Source organism: Rattus norvegicus, chromosome 5, assembly GCF_021556685.1.
Source record: "Rattus norvegicus strain SHRSP/BbbUtx chromosome 5, alternate assembly SHRSP_T2T, whole genome shotgun sequence".
Classification (NCBI taxonomy): domain Eukaryota; kingdom Metazoa; phylum Chordata; class Mammalia; order Rodentia; family Muridae; genus Rattus; species Rattus norvegicus.
Window position 1 is genome coordinate 5,551,760 of NC_141538.1, and position 18,186 is coordinate 5,569,945.

At 40.1% G+C, this 18,186-nt stretch overlaps 1 pseudogene; it reads right to left on the reverse strand.

Annotated features, from left to right (window-relative positions):
• Window positions 1–314: 314 nt before the first annotated feature.
• LOC148005596 (18S ribosomal RNA) lies at window positions 315–1,219 on the reverse strand (annotated as a pseudogene; the record flags this gene model as incomplete).
• Between the last annotated feature and the right edge of the window lie 16,967 nt (window positions 1,220–18,186).

Sequence of the window (18,186 nt, forward strand, 5' to 3'; positions counted from 1 at the left end):
GCTGGCCAGCGGGCAAGGGAGGTGCTGGCGGCAGAAGCAGCAGTGGTGGAGGCAGAGGCTGGTGCAGGGAGGCAAGGATGTAGGCAGAAGAGCAAGGGAGAGAGAGAGAATGGAGGAGGTCCCTCGAAGGACCAGACCTGACACCCTCCCCGCACCGCTCCTTAACGACCCCCGCCTTTCCCTAAATGCTCACTTGGCTGGCGGCCGCGGCACAGGCCATGAATGCAACCGGGACCCGGGGACACACCTCCCAGTGAGAGGAGGGACTCACACAGGCCCAAGAAAGGACCAGACACCCCCTCGGCCTTCTCCATTAATGATCCTTCCGCCAGTTCACCTACAGAAACCTGGTTATGACTTTTACTTCCTCTAGATAGTCAAGTACAACCTTCTTCTCAGCCCTCCGACAGGGCCATGGGCCGATCAGGCCTCACTAAACCATCCAATCGGTAGTAGCGAAGGGTGGTGTGTACAAAGGGCAGGGACTTAATCAACGCAAGCTTATGAGTGGCACTTACTGGGAATTCCTCGTTCAAGAGGAATAATTGCAATCCCCGATCTCCATCACCAATGCAGTTCAATGGGTTACCCGCGCCTGCCTGCATAGGGTAGGCACACGCTGAGCCAGTCAGTGTGGCGCTAATGCAGCCCCGGACATCTAAGGGCATCACAGACCTGTTATTGCTCAATCTCAGGTGGCTGAACACCACTTGTCCCTCTAAGAAGTTGGGGGACGCCGACCGCTCAGGGGGTCGCGTAACTAGTTAGCATGCCAGAGTCTTCTTCCTTATCGGAATTAACCAGACATATCGCTCCACCAACTAAGAACAGGCATGAACCACCACCCACGGAATCGAGAAAGACCTATCAATCTGTCAATCCTGTCTGTGTCCAGGCCGGGTGAGGATTCCCGTGTTGAGTCAAATTAAGCTGCAGGCTCCACTCTTGGTGGTGCCTTTCCGTCAATTCCTTTAAGTTTCAGCTTTGCAACCATACTCCACCGGAACCCAAAGACTTTGGTTTCCCAGAAGATGCTTGTCTATCATGGAAATAACGCCACCACGAACCCAGTCGGAATCTGTTCAGTTATGTACCCCCATTTGTTTTTCTTTTTCTTTCTCCATTTCTCTTTCTTTTTCTTTCATTGGGGGAGGGGATTTTTTTAATTCACATTTTAAATATTATCCCCTTTCCTGATTTGTCCTCTAGAAACCAGCTATTATTTCCCCTCATGCCTCCTGTTCTATGAGGGAAATTCCTCAGTCACCCACTCACTCCTTGCAAGCTGCCCATTCTGACAGTTCCCTACACTGGGGCATCAAGCCTTGACAGGACCAAGGGCATTTGCTCCCATTGGTGCCTGAAAAGGACATCCTCTGCTTCATATGCAGATGGAGCCATAGGCTCATCCTTGTGTATTCTTGGGATGGTTGTTTAGTCCATGGAATATCGAGGGCAGGGGTTTGGTTGGTTGATATTGTTCTTCTTATGGGGTGGCAAACCCCTTCAACTACTTCAGTTCTTTCTGTAACTCCTCTCTTTGGAACCTTGTTCTGAGTTCAATGGTTGACTGCAAGCATTCTCCCTTCTTCCCTCCCTCTCTTCTTCCCTCCCTCCCCACACCACTCTATGTTTGTATGTTTGTGTGTTTGTGTGTCTCTGTGTGTGTGTGTGTCTGTCTGTCTGTCTGTATGTCTGTCTGTATGTCTTTCTAAGTGAATGTCACTTTTCTTTTCTTAGATAAAGTGATGAGATAAGAGTCTTACCCAAGCTATGCAAATACGTCCTTTAGGCTGAGGCCAGAGTATTTTTTCCCTCTGTTCTACTATTTATAGACCTAATACTAGGAGCTTCTAGCCTCCATTTAATCCAACCTTCCAAGCTGACTGATTCAATATGGTTTCTCTTGCCATCTTCATGAGATGTTCTGCTTGGACTCACATTAACTTGGACAATGTGCTACAATCTTCTGGATCCTTCTAATTCTCCAGCTTTTTCTGTTTTCCCCAGTGAATAGTTGTTCTCTCAGAACCTGAATCTGTAAAAACATGTCCAGAAAACTTCTGTAAACACATGCCACACACCACAAATTCTCTTTCTTACTCTACTTCTCTCTGTCTTTCTTTTGTTTATTTTTGTCTCTCTTTTCCTACTCTTGTGCATTCCCTTATTCCTAAGCTGTTCTCATGTGAATTGGGCACATTTTATCTGTGATACATTCTGTCACTTTTTTCTTTGAATTACTACTTTATCTGGCCCTCAATTATATGACACTTCAAACATGGCTACTTCCTTATATAAACTAACCTTACAACATACAATAATTTTGCTAATATTTATCTACCTAGTTCTTACCTGGACCTATTGGTTGTAAAGAATTAACCTTTCAGGATGCCTATATTTATGGCAGAATCTTTCTGTCCTTTCATATATGATGTCCTGTGTCTCAAAGATGAGGGTATTAGAATAAAATTATTTTCCACATTTTCTAGAAGGTTGAAAGATTCAACTTAAGTCTTATTTTATGATCCCATTAGCAGACATCAGTCCAAAACACAAAGTCACTAAAACAAATCCTAGTTGCATTGAAAAGAAAATTATACAGATTTAAGGTTTAAAAATATGAAGTTAAAAGAGTAAGTTTCAAAATTCACAGACTCAGAACTGAAACAGGATTGGGCAGGTCCAGGCATGCCCAGGCCCTGTGGGGCCTGCCCCGCCGTTAAAACTGACAGACCACAAAGATAAGGAAGAAGGAATGCAGAACCAGCCCGAGGTATCGGAACTGACTCATAGGCCATCTGGCAGGAAGGGATAAGCCCCTAGCCCCTGACATTCCGGACTCCTTTGCTGCGAAACCCTGCATCTGCGCCTCATTTGAATCCACCAATCAAGTCCCTGTAACCATGCATCTGCTTCTGTACACCCGCTTCTGCTTCCCCAAACCCTATAAAAGCCCCATGCTGGAGCTGCTGGGCGTGCAAGTCCTCCGAAGAGACTGTGTGCCCGCAGGTACCTGTGTTTTTCCAATAAAACCTCTTGCTGATTGCATCCGAGTGGACTCGGCCTGGTCGTTGGGCTTGAGGATCTCCTTCCCAAAGGAAAATTCTCTCTGAGGGTCTTTCACCATCAGGTAGGGTGGGAAGATATCCCAGTGATTAAGCAGGCAGAAAATGTTAGAGTGACATGGGAAGAAGATTGTTTATTGGTCTGTATTTATGGCTTGCTCAGCCTGTGTTTTTATAAAAGCTAGAACAATAAACCCAGGAGTGGGACAACCTACAGGGAGCTGGGACCTCCAACAAAATTATTGATCAAGAAAGTGCCCACAGGATTTTCATAGGACAATCTTATGAAGAATTTTTTCTCAGTTAAGATTTCTTCTTCCAAGTTATCTCTAGTTTTATATCACATTGATGAAAAACCTTCCTATATAGTTTGTAGGTGAGAGTTTGTGGATGTATATATCTAAGCTTGTGTATTGAAGTGATACCATTAAAAATTTTACAAAAGAATGGCTATCAATAACCTGTGTGTGTGTGTGTGTGTGTGTGTGTGTGTGTGTGTGTGTGTGTGTGTTTCTTTAATCCCGCAGGCTTTCGCCTGATTCTCGGTACCGTGTCAGTGCGGGCATTGGGCACAAACAGTGTATGTCAGTGAAATTATGTGTGTATATATGTTTCTGCATGCCCACAGATATTATATGTATCATACTAGGGTATTAAAGAGGACAATGACTTAATCTAATGAAATGCTTTAGATTATAGCACACACCAGCAAGAAAACATTCCTTTTTTTTGCATGGGGTAGCAATTGGGCTTGCAACAATAAATTATGAAATATACTAGGAAGAGTGAAATACCTCATTGGGTAAAGATAATTGTTGCCAAGGCTGTTAACCTTGGTTTGGTCCTTGGGACATACACAATGGAAGGAGGAAATGAAAGCCATAAATTGTACTCCGTCATCCTGTATCCCTGTACATACGTGTGTTCTGATTCTCCCATTTCTGAAGCAAGAAAAAAATTACATACATGGAATTTCTGCCTAGTATTACAGAGCAACAGAACATAATATTGAGAATTAAAAAAAGAATACATACATAGTTCATATGAAGGCAACTTGGTCTTGCAGAGATAAGCTAAACAACTCCGGGATAAAATAAGTTCAGACTCATGAACATGTATTACTCAGATTGGTGAATCAAAAAACTTAAATATGGGACATGTAGATTCCGGAGACTTTTCCACAGTGGAAATGTGTAACCAGGGTGACCACTCAATAGCACTTGTATTTGTATCACGTAGATTTATAGGGACCTTTCCTTGCATGGTAGAGGAATAGGCATCTACACTGAAATGTACTATATGTAACTAGAGAAATAAAACAAAATGTTCTCCTTTATAATCAAATCAGGAATACGACTAGGAGATTCCACGTTTCTTAGTCACATCGTGAAATAGAATCAAGTGACCTTGTTCCAATATGATATTCTTCGTTCTTTCTGACATAAGAGGTAGAGGATGAAAGAAAATACCCCAACAACCTGGGTTTAAGATAATATACTAGTTAAAAATGTCAGGTGTATGAGTCCAAGGGGATCTGACATCCATCAGGAGTCCTGGAATACTTCCACTGGACTCTCCACAGTGGTTGCCTGTGCAAGATTTAGTTGCTGAATAAGCACTCATTTTTCAAATGTAGAAGACATCAAAATATAGACAATAGGGATCATCCTCATATTCATTTACAAAGCACCCCCACAAATTTTCTATTATCTTACTTGGAAAGGATAAATTTAAAAGAGTAAAACAGTATTATTATACTCAAGGAAAAAGCTTGTATCAAAGAAACAAAACAACAATTAAAGGCAAAAGTCTATGTTTTTCAATAGAGTGACTATAAGGAAAAGAAGTACACTTTAAGCAGCAATTGTTGTTATCTTCTTCAAATTTATGGAACATGGATGTTATAAAATGAATGATAAGATAGAATAACAATGTAGGGTTAGAAGGTAATTGAGAGAGGAGCAGAAATTAAAATCAAAGCAGCTCAGAGCATCAAAGAAGACTGTGGTAAAAACCAAATCTGCAACATAATTGTAAGCAACACCCATTATGGAAAAGTAAAAGACAATTCAAAAGGCACATTAGTTTATATGATGGACACTTTTGTCAACTTGGATTTACATGCCTCTAAATCTGGAGGGGTTTGTCTCCTATCAAGAAGGCAAAATGTTGTTCCCCTTCAGAAATATGAAGTAGATTGAATAATTTTACCCTCTTTGTCCTAGTCAAAAAAAATAAGGCCAGAAAATAATTTAAATTGTAAACGTGTGTGTGTGTGGGGGGGTGTGTCTTTATTAAATTATGTGTGAATATTTGCCTGCATAGGGTTGCCTGTGGAGGCTAGAAAAGGAAGGGTATTGGGTCCCTGAAACTGAAATTACCCGAGATTATGAGTCATCTTGTTCTTTGAATCTAACATGGGTCTTCTTCAGAAGTAGTACATGTTCTTAACTTCTCCGTCAACTCTCCAGTCTCCTGTAAAAATAAGTTAAAAAAATGATTTCTGTTGCCTAAAGACAAGGAGGCTGAATGAATATAATGATACTGAGGTTATTTTTAAAGATGAAATTCATTATGATAGACAATGGGCATAATATATCTAAAACTAAGAAAAGATAAAGTGCAAACAATAAGGAACAGTGTGCTGTATGAGAGATGTTGCAGGGTAAAAAATGACATGAAACTTTCTAAAGAGGCTTGAGTCTGCTTATAAGGTCACAGTACTTTGTGTGTACATGTTTGTGTGGGGGCACATGTGTATGCAGTTGCATGTCCACAGGTGTGAATAAGGAGGTCAAAGGTCAATACTGGGTATCATTCTCAGTCACTCTCTACTGTATTGATTTTGTGACATGGTCTCAAGCTGACCATGGAATTACCAATTTAGCTAGACTGGGGCTCTGTCAAGCCACAGGGTTTCTTTCTTCTCCATTTCACAGGCACCGGGATGATTAGTTTGGAACACAGTCCCATGACTTTTTACATGTTCTCTGGAGACTGCACTCAGATCCTCATGCATGTATCAGAAATAATTTAGCAGAGGTGCTACCTCTTTCTGGCAGTGGCCATGTAGCTGCTGCAAGGAATAGCATATAAGTGCTTCAGTGGCAGGATTCTACTATGGAAAGTCCATGGAAACCACTTCTCAGTTGACAAGGTAAATTTGGTGGCCTTTATATTTAGTACCAAGTTTGCATGCCCTACAAGCTCTCCTTTCCTTCATTGTACTGCATATAGTCATTATCAAAACTGTAGCACTTCATCAGTCATGGACAAGGCCATCTGGAGTCACAGAGACTAAGTCACTGTGGATGATTCTACATTTTTCTCAAAACTCTTTCAAGAGATAAAATGTTCTTCACCTCTTTTTGTATCTATCAATCCTCCAGATGTTACTATAAATCCTGGGAATTTGAGACTTATAATCATATCTTTAGAGAAGTACCCAGTCACACTGAGCAAGTCTGTGTCAGTTGTGGAGAGAGGTAGGTCCTGCTTACATAACTGTTTTTAAGAAGCTATATCTGATCAGTAGAGACATGGAAAATGCAGACATTATGTTGGATTGATAGAGACTTGAAAATGGCTCTTAGAATGATTACATCTTTTTTTTTTTTTTTGGTTCTTTTTTTCGGAGCTGGGGACCGAACCCAGGGCCTTGCGATTCCTAGGCAAGCACTCTACCACTGAGCTAAATCCCCAACCCCGAGAATGATTACATCTTACAAAGAACTATATATTAGAAAGATTTCTAGAAGATCTGCTTTGTAAAATGAACTTGTCTGTCTGCAATTAAAAGGGAATTATGATAGGAGATAATAACTAGAGATAGTTTACCAACAAATGTTTAATTCGGCCTCTCACCATGCGTAACTATGTAACCATGTTTGCTACCAGACAGGTATATCTTCCTGTTTACAGGACAAGCCTAGCCAGACATCTCTTTTGTCTTGCTGAAATTGTGCTTTTTAATGCAAAATAAGTTTAGGTGGTGACTGATCCAAGGAATGGGAGAAGGAGGAAGGGGAACTATTGGGGGATTTGTGTAAAGATAGAGCTTTTAAAATGTGGATATTATGATTTCATTTAATAATGTAAGCAATGATACCACTGCTTGGATAAGCACAATTGTCATTGTATAAATATAGAAGGCTCAAGTTATTTGTGGCCACTTGCCTGAAAATCAAAAGATGGTCAGTGTCTTCACTTTTGTTAACTCCCCTTCTCCATCTCAGGACCTAAACATTATAGCTAGAACTGGCATTGGCATCTTCTTGGTTCCTAAATTTTAATTTTTTAAAAATTTTTATTAGATATATATTTCTTTACTTATATTTCAAACATTATTCCCCTTCCCAATTTCCTGTATATAAGCCCCCATTCCCTCCCATCCCCCTCCCCCATACAGGTATTCCCCCTATACATCCACTTTACCCATCCCATATTCCCCTGTACTGGTGGTCCAACCTTGGCAAGACCAGGGGCTTCCCCTTCCCTTGGTGCCCCAACAAGTCTATTCTCTGCTATATATGCGGTTGGACTCTTGGATTATGCCATGTATACTCTTTCGGTACTGGTTTAGGCCCTGGAAGCTCTGTTTGGTTGGCATTGATGTTTTGATGGGGTTGCATGCTCCTTCAACTGTTTCAATATTTCGTCTAATTCCCTCCAAGGGTCTTGTTCTCAGATCAGTGGTTTGCTGCTAGCATTGACTTCTCTATTGGACATCCTCTGGATGTGTCTCTCAGGAGAGATCTATATCCGGTTCCTTTCAAGATGCATTTTATTACTTCATCAATTGTATCTAGTATACATATATATACATATATACATATATATACATATATATACATATACATACATATATACATATATACACATATATACATATATATGTATATATATACATATATATACATATATATACATATATATACATATATATACATATATATACATATACATACATACATACATCTATATACATACATACACACATATATATATTCCCTTTTAAGGAGTGGGAGCATCTGAGTTTTGGTCATCCTTCTTCTTGAGCTTCCTGTGGTCTGTGGATTGCATCTTGAGTAATTCGAGCATTTTGGCTAATATCCACTTATCAATGAGTGCATACCAAGTGTGTTTTCCTGTGATTGAGTAACCTCATTCAGGATGATATTTTCTACGTCATTCCATTTGCCTATGAATTTCATGAAGTCATTGTTTTTGATAGCTGAGTAGTACTCCACTGTGTAGATGTACCACTTTTTTGAATCCATTCCTCTTTTGAAAGGCATATGGGTTCATTCCAGCTTCTGGCTATTATAAAGAAGGCTGATATGAACATAGTGGAGCATGTGTCTTTGTTATATGTTGGAGTATCTTTTGGGTATATGCCTAAGAGAGGTATAGCTGGGTTCTCAGGTAGTGCAATCTCCAATTTGCTGAGGAACCTCCAGACTGATTTCCAAAGTGGTTGTTCCAGTTTGCAATCCCATCAGCAATGGAAGAGTGTTCCTCCTTCTCCACATCCTCCCCAGCATCTGCTGTCAACTGAGTTTTTTATTTTAGCTTTTCTGAATGGTGTGACATAGAATCTCAGGGTTGTTTTGATTTACATTTCCCTGTTGACTAAGGATCTTAAACATTTCTTTAGCTGTTTTTTGGCCATTCGATAATCCTCAGCTGAGAATGATTTGTTTAGCTCTGTACCCCATTTTTAATACGGTTATTTCACTCTCTGGATTCTAACTTTTTGAGTTCTTTGTATATTTTAGATATTAGCCTGTATCAGATGTAGGATTGGTAAAGATGTTTTCCCAATCTGTTGGTTGCCATTTCATCCTATTGACAGTATCTTTAGCTTTACAAAAGCTTTACAGCTTTATGAGGTCCCATTTGTCGATTCTTGATATTAGAGCATGAGCCCTTGGTGTTTTGTTCAGGAAATTTTGCCCTGTGCCCATATGTTCTAGACACTTCCTCATTTTTTCTTCTCTTAGTGTGAGTGTATCTGCTTTGATGTGGAGGGCCTTGATCCACTTGGACTTAAGCTTTGTACATGGTAATAAGAATGGATCAATTTGCATTCTTCTACATGCTGACCTCCAATTTGTTGAAAATGTTATATTTCTGCCATTGAATGGTTTTAGATCCTTTGTCAAAGATCAAGTGAGTATAGGTGTGTGGGTTTATTTCTGGGTCTTCACTTCTATTCCACTAATCTATCAGTCTGTCTCTGTACCAATCCCATACAGTTTTTATGACGATTCCTCTGTAATACTGCTTGAAGTCAGGGATGGTGATTCTCACAGAAGTTCTTTTAATGTTGAGTATAGTTTTCGCTATCCTGGGTTTTGCAAATTGCTCTTTTTATCTCTATAAAGAATTGAGTAGGGATATTGGTGGAGATTGTGTTGAATCTATAGATTGCTTTTGGCAAAATGGCCATCTTTACTATATTAATCCTGCCAATCCATGAGCATGGAAGAACTTTCCATCTTCTCAGTTCTTCCTCAATTTTTTTCTTAAGAGACTTGAAGGTCTTGTCATGCAGATCTTTCGTTTGCTTGGTTAAAGTCACACCAAGATATTTTATATTACTTGGGAATATTGTGAAGGGTGTCATTTCCTTAATTTTTTTCTCAGCCTGTTTATCCTTTGAGTAGAAGAAGGCTACTGAATTGTTTGATTTAATTTCATACCTCGGCACTTTGCTGAAGTTGTTTGTTAGGTTAAGTAGTTCTCTGGTGGAACTTTTGGGGTCACGTAACTATACTATCATATCATCTGCATTAGTGATAATTTGATTTCTTCCTTTCAAATTTGTATCCCTTTGACCTCTTTTCACTGTCTGATTGCTCTGACTATGACTTCAACTATTAGATTGAATCGGTAGGGAGAGAGTGCGCAGTCTTGTTTAGTTCCTGATTTTAGTTGGGTTGCTTCAATTTTCTCTCCACTTAGTTTGATGTTAGCTACTGGTTTGCTGTATATTGCTTTTACTATATACAGATATGGGACTTGAATTCCTGATTTTTCCAGGACTTTTACTATGAAGGGGTATTGAACTTTGTCAAATGCTTTTTCAGCCTCTAATCAAATGACCATGTCATTCTTATTTTTGGGTTAGTTTATATAGTGGATTACATTGATGGATTTTTGTATATTAAACAATCCCTGCATTCCTGGAATGAAGCCTACTTGATTATGATGGATGATCATTTGGATGTGTTCTTGAATTCTGTTTTAAGACATTCAGGGGTATTTTTGCATCAATAATCATAAGGGAAATTGGTCTGAACTTCTTTTTCTTTGTTGGGTCTTTGTGTGGTTTCAGTATAAGATTAATTGTATAACCTTATTATATAATTATTAACTCATAGAGGGAATTTAGTTGTGTTCCATCTGTTTCAATTCTGTAGAATAGTTTGAACAGTATTAGTATGAGGTCTTCTGTGAATATCTGGTAGAATTCAAACCAGAATCCATCTGGACCTGGGCTCTTTTTGCTTGGGAGACTCTTAATAACAATAACTGCTTCTATTTCTTTAGGAGTTATGGGGGTGTTTAAATGGTTTATTTGTTCCTGATTTAGCTTTTGTACATGGTATCTGTCTAGAAAATTGTCCATTTCCTCCAGATTTTCCAGTTTTGTTGAATATAGGCTTTTGTAGTAGGATGTAATTTTTTTTTAATTACTTTAGATGCTGCTGTTATGCCTCCCTATTCATTTCTCATTTTGTTAATTTGGATACACGCTCTGTGACCTCTGGTTAGTCTAAGGGTTTATCTATCATGTTGATTTTCTCAAAGAACCAGCTCTTGGTTTTGCTGATTCTTTGTATACTCATTTTTGTTTATACTTGGTTGATTTCAGCTCTGATTTTGATTATTTCCTGCCTTCTACTCCTCTTGGGTTTATTTATTTCTTTTTGTTCTAGAGCTTTTAGGTGTGCTGTCAACAGTGGCCCTTAGAATTGGGGGTGATTTGGTTCTGGGTGTCCTTGGGTATTCCATTGTCTTTATAGGTGATACCTTCTGTCCTAATGTGGTCTTTATCTGCTTGGCTGTTTTAACCACTACCTCTAAGGAGAGATCTCCTTAGTTGGATGGGGGAAGGTGGAGTAAGGGGAGAGGCAGGTGGAAGCTCCTTTGTTTTTTTAATGGAGACCTGCCCTGGGGGGTGGGGGGGGAGAGCGAGGAGAAGACAGACTGTTTAGTGTCTCCTTTGAAGCCTTGGGGGTTTTCTGCATCAGCTCAGCCACAGGGCACATCCCCTAGGTGATACAGGACTTAGAAGTTTGACTACTTACCCCACTTACCCCACACTGCCACAGGGTGGGTGTTGGGCTGTGGAAAGCTGCAAGAACACTGCCGTGGGGGGGGGGGTCGCAGGAACTGAGTCACTGAGTAATTTTTTTTTTAATGTTGTGTTTTTGTGTGTGTCAGTGTACTGTCTGTTACAGAAAAGAAGAGAAATGGTTTGTCCAATGGGAATATTCCCTTGGCCTATCGGCCTTGGGGGATTCCACAGAAGTCCAAAACGTTAAGCCTTCCTGCAGATTAAAGAAGGAGCAGGTGCCCTGTGGCTTTAAGTGTCTACTGTTTTCCCAGGTTAGATAGGGAGTCTGCCAAAACCAATTGCAGGCTGTTTTGCAGGTTGTCAGGATTTAGACAGGGGCTAGAGGGACCTTCAGCCAACTCCAGAGAGTAGCTCTGGCCAGGAGCCTTCAGTTGCCCCTTCAGATTGCCCTAAACTTGAGATGGTGCTGACTGAAAACTCAGCAGGAAAAGATAGGTTGCTAGTCTCCAGAGTTGGGGGAGGTGACTTACCTTCCCACACTTCAGTTTTGTTGATCATTGTTCCAGCACTACATTGTACGGCTCTGGTGCCAGAGTGCTCTCCACAGTGATCTCTGACCAGGCTGGCTAGTTGTGTGGGTACAGGTAAAGGGAGAAAGATCTCAGGCAGGGAGGGGGAACATTTTTTTGCCACCCCAACTGCCTGTCCTTCTCCTTACACCCACTGCCTGCCACTTTGGTTACCTGGGTGGGGCTGATCCAGCAGGGGACTAACTAGCCAGTGAGGAGTGCAAGGGAGATTCTGGCAGTGATGATTTCTGGAGAGCAGATCTCATCTCCAAGTGGCAGAGTAATAGCTCTTATAACAGAAGCTCATAGACAATGGAATAATTTCTGCACGCCTTTCATTGTGCTTAAATAGTTTTGTGAATGGGTCAGTGTTTGACAGAAGGTGTGAGGAGCTGTCCGAGGAGCTGTCCTCACAGAGATGTGAGGAGGTGTCCGAGGAGCTGTCCTCACATATGTGAGGTGCTGTCCTCACAAACTCCATTACAAGATGGCACCGGCATCCGGCAGAACGCACCTAGTAAAAAGGGCAATACACAGGCGCCTGGTAACTTCCCTACTCAAAGGGACACGTACGTTTTGGTATGTCATCTGGCATAATTGGCAGCGACCAGTCAGAGAATGACACGTCCTAGGCGAGGATAGTTTCCTATATAAGGGACGGTTATTCCTCACTCGGCGTCTCCGCATTGTAAGCTTATGCTCTCCCTCTCAAGACGCATTAAAGCTTTTCTGCAGTAGGATCCTGTGTGTGCCGCGTCGTTCCTGCTGGCGAGACGTAGCGCGGGACATCAGGTACTTCTTATTGGTTTGTCCTGAGAGCTTGGGAAGACCTCCTCATATACTTATTTGTAGGTGTGGTCCTGCTTCCACCTCTGATCTGTCTTGAGCCTACATGACCTGTGCTGAAAGGGCTTGCAGCATTGCCCTACATGACTACTCTGTCTCAAACCTCTGAAAGGGGTCTTTGGGGGGTCCTGTTATCCTGGGAAATTGGGAAGGCACCGGCAGTCCCCTTTAAGTGTCCTGGGGATTCAACCTATCTCCAGCAGGAATCAGGGTACCTTTTACTGCCTGCCCCTCTAGAGAATTACATTGATGGATTTCCATATATTAAACCATCTCTGCATCCTTGGGATGAAATCTACTTAATCATGATGGATTATCATTTTGATGGTTACTTGGATTTGGTTTGTAAGAATTTTATTGAGTATTTTTGCTTTGATATTCATAAGGGAAATTGCTCTGAAGTTCTCTTTCTTTCTTGGTTTTTTGTGTGGTTTAGGTATAAGCATTGTTGGTATCAAGTGTTGCCTTTAGCATTAACACCGTACAGTCCCAGAAGACGTTTTGGCTCAAGTCTCACCCCACCTGGGCATCTTTACCTCACAGTACAAATAAAAGCAGACTCCCTCCACCCTCACTCTCTTTTCTGTTCTTTCTCTGGCCCCTTCCCCTTGTATTCAATAAGGGAATTATTAAATCTCACCACAAGAAACCGTGTTGGTATTGGTTTCGTGTGCTCTTTCTGGATGGGCGCAGCCAATATTTAACAGCAACAAGCATAATTATGGTTTCATAGAAGGAATTGGGTAGTGTTCCTTCTTTTTCTATTTTATGGAATAGTTTGCACCACATTGCTATGACATCTTCTATGAAGGTCTGATAGAATTCTGCACTAAACAGACCTGGTCCTGGGCTTTATTTGATTGGGAGACTTTTAATAACCGCTTCTATTTCTTTAGTAGTTATGGGACTGTTTAGATGCTTTGTGTGATCCTGACTTAACTTTTGTACCTGGTATCTGTCTAGAAAATTGTCCATTCCATACAGATTTTCCAGTATTGTTGAATATAAGCTTTTGTAGTAAGATCTGATCATTTTCTGAATTTCCTCAGATTCTCTTGTTATGTCTTACTTTTCATTTCTGATTTGTTAATTTGGATACTCTGTGCCCTCTGGTTAGTCAGGCTAAGGGTTTATTATATATCTTGTTGATTTTCTCAAAAAACCAGCTCCCACATTTGTTGATTCTTTCTATATTCCTTTTTTTCTTTCTACTTGGTTGATTTCAGCCCAGAGTTTAATACAATTTCCTGCCTTCTGCTCTTCTTGGGTGCATTTGATTCTTTTATTTCTAGAGGTTTTAGGTGTTCTGTCAAGGTGCTAATGTATGCTCTCTCCAATTTCTTTTTGACCTGTGAGTTTTCCTCTTAGCATTGCTTTCATTCTGTTCCATAAGTTTGGGTACGTTGTACCTTTATGTTCATTAAATCCTAAAAAGTCTTTAATTTATTTCTTTATTTGTTCCATGACCAGTTATCATTGAGTAGAGTGTTATTCAGCTTCCATGTATATGTGAGCTTTCTGTCACTATTGTTGTTATTGAAAACAAGCCTTGATCCATGGTAATCTGATAGGATGCATGCAATTATTTCAATCTTATATCTGTTGAGGTCTGTTTTGTGATCAATTATATGGTCAGTCCTGGAGAAGGTACGATGAGTTTGTAAGAAGAAGGTATATTCTTTTGTTTTAGGATGAAATGTTCTATTAATATCTGTTAAGTCCATTTGGCTCATATCTTAGGTTAGTTTCTCTATGTCTCTGTTTTATTTCTGTTTCTATGAGCTGTCCATTGATGAAAGTGGGGTGTTGAAGTCTCCCACTGTTATTGTGTGACATGCAATATGTGCTTTGAGCTTTAGAAGGTTTCTTTTATGAATGCAAGTGCCCTTGCATTTGGAGCATAGATATTCAGGACTGAGAGTTCATCTTGTTGGACTTTTCCTTCGAAATATGAAGTGTCCTTCCTTATCTTTTCTGAAAACTTTTAGTTGAAAGTTGATTTTATTCGATATGAGAATGGCTACTCCAGCTTTTTTCTTTGGACCATTTGCTTGGGAAAATTATTTGCCAGCAATTTACTCTGAGGTAATGTCTGTCATTGTCACTTATGTGGGTTTCCTGTTTGCAGCAAATACTGAGTCCTCTTTAAGTATCCACTCTGTTTTACATGTCTTTTTATTAGAGAAGTGAGTCCATTGATATTAAGAGATATTAAAGAATAGGATTGTTGTTTCCTGTTATTTTTTGTTGTTAGAGGTGGAATTATATTTGTGTATTTCTCTTCCTTTGGTTTTGTTGCAAGAAGATTACTTTTGTGCTTTTTCTAGGGTTAGTTTTTCTCCTTGTGTTTGAGTTTTTGGTCTATTATTCTTTGTAGGACGTAAATACCTATCTTAAAGAAATACAGCACAGCACAAGTAAGGAATAGAAGCCTTTAAAAAGGAAACACAGAAATCTCCTGAAGAACAACAGGAAAGCACAAACTAACAGGTAAAGGAATTGAACAAAGTCATCCAGGAATTAAAAATAGAAATAGAGACAATAAAGAAAGCACAAAGGGTGACAGCCCTGGAGATGGAAAAAGAAGGAAGAAGATCAGGTGTCAGAAACACAAGTATTTTCAATCAGAAATCAAGAGATAGAGGAGAGACTCTCATCGGCAGAAGATAACAGAAAACACTGACACAACCATCAAGGATAATGTAAAACGCAAAAAGCTCCTAACCCAAAATATTAAATAAATCCAAGACACAATGAAAAGATCAACCCTAAGGATAATAGGTATAGAAGAGAGCTAAGATTTTCAACATAAATGTCCAGTAAATATCTTCAACAAAATTATAGAAGGAAACTTCCCTAAAAAAAAGAAAGACATGCCCATAAACATACAAGAAGTTTACAGAACTCCAAATAGATTGACCAGAAAGGAAATCTGTCCCATCACATAATAGTCAAAACTCCAAATGCACAAAACAAAGAAAGAATATTAAAGCAGTAAGGGAAAATATCAAGTAACATACAAAGGCAGACCTATCAGAATTACCCCATACTTCTCACCAGAGACTATTTAAGCCAGAAGATCCTTGGCAGATGTCATACAGACCCTAAGAGAACACAAATCCAGGCTACTCTATCCAGCAAAACTGTCAATTAACAAAGATGGGAAACCAATATACTCCATGACAAAACCCAATATACAAAGAACCTATGCATTTATTATGTGTATCTAACTGTGTGTCAGACAGACATCTATATACACATGTAAATAAGTTACATATTTACTAAATTACTCAAAAACATTTTACAATATTCAAGTAGACATATGTACACACATGCCTACATATATAGACATATACAAGTGTGGCTGGTGTATACCCATGGGTTAGGTGTCTTTTTTGCACATCTGTCTTTTTAAATGTATGTGGTCCGGGTGTGTGTGTGTCTGTGTGTCTGTGTGTGTGTGTGTGTGTATGTGTGTGTGTCTGTGTGTGTGGCATGTGTGTGATGTGTATATATTTATGTGTGAATGCACACCCTTTTGTGTGGAAACACATGTGAAAGTCAGAGGAAAAGGTCATGTGTATGTTCTCACCCCTTATTTTGTCCTGGGCAGGCTCTATTGCTACTACCACTGAGTAGTCAAGGCTACCTTAATCAAAAGCATCCAAGACTTATCTTCTTTTCTCTTTCCACCTTACCATGTGACCTGTTGTATCTACATCAACCATGACCATACTTATTTCATAAGGATTAGTTTTTGATATGTTGGCTGTTTGTGGCAAGGTCTTTTCCTTAATGAATAAAGATTTCAGGGCACCAAACACTGGACATATACTTTCAGGTTAGACTTCCAGGTTGGAGGGAGAAAGAGAGGATGAGAAAAGGGACTTGGGATTGTTGGATTGTGGGAGAAATTGGGGTAGGTGATATAATGAACTGGAGCCGCCCACTTAGATTTCCGATCACTTAGGATCAGCCACTGAAGGATTTCATTTACTATGGCTTACTAATAAGGATGTTAGTAGTTGTACCCAGTGATTGAATTACCTGTTGATTCTAAACTAAGTTTGTGTGGTGTTTGCCATTACACAGCTTCTCAACTGATTTCCAGAGATAGGTACAGCCCCACTCCCAAACCAAACCCCCACCCCTGCCAGCTGATAAATTTGGATGCTCGAGTCTGAGGATTGTCATGGTAGTGACTTTCTAAGGTAACTTAGCAAATTGGGTGAAGAGATTTCTGGAGCTACAGACCAGAAAGTCTGTCAAGATGAGAACAGCCCACCAGGGCCAAATGACCCATTGGTGCCATGTGACCTGCTGGTACATGGGGTAATATGGGATGGTGCCCTCTTCGGTATTTCACGCTGCAGGTGTTCAAATTCAGTTTGAACCAAAATGAGTACTTTGGTATTAAAGCCTAAGTTTTAACCAATAACAATATTCCAGCACTGACATTATATTTCTTAGCATAAAGCATCCTATGGGATCTGTACGGTTCAGAATGAGTTCTCTGTATTTGATCTTTTCACAAGATTCAACCCAACTCCCAGCTCCTTTGGAGGTCACCAACTATACTATAGGATGTTCTCCTATGGCACCAAACCTGAGCATAAAATGTAAAATGTTATCAGGTTGATTGAACTCCCATGAATCCATTTCCTTTCACTTTCCTCTTTGTTCAGCCACTGATGGCTTTTGGTTGTCTTTTTAAGTACCCATACACGTACCACCTTTTACATTGTCTTTTACAGAGAGGCTCTATGGCTCACGTCTGGACAAACCACACCAGGCCAACAGGGCTCCACGTGGAGAGGTTTATTGGAATGGTAGAGACAAAGGCCAAGGGATGAAGAGAGGTGGAAGAGAAAGAGAGGAAAAAAAGGAAAAGAGGAGAGAGAAGTGGAAGAGGGCAGAAATGATCTGCCTTTTATGTGAAATGTGGTGTAACCGTAACATGAAATATATGCTGGAAATGGATGACAGTTGCCTTGAAAACAGATACACAGGGGACCAGATGACATCATTGCTGGAGGTAAAAGCAGTTCCTGATACCAACATTTAGAAAGGTAGGTCACCAACTGGGACGCTCCTTTTTACCTGTAGCATACCTGTCAAAAAAACTAGATCTAACCATGCAGGGATGGCACCTTGTGTTTGTACCTTAGCAGCTACTGAACTCCTTATTCAAGGATAAGAAAACCTAACATTTGGGTTGCCTATAATACTCTTCTCCTCTTATAACATGTCACAGCTCCTACCTTTCAAAGGTTTACAAAATCTACCTCCCTCCAAGATTCTTTATCTTCAGGTAGCACTAATAGAAGACTCCACACTACCCTTTCAATCACACCTGCCTTTCCAATCTTCTTTCTCCACCAATACTAACCACTCCTTA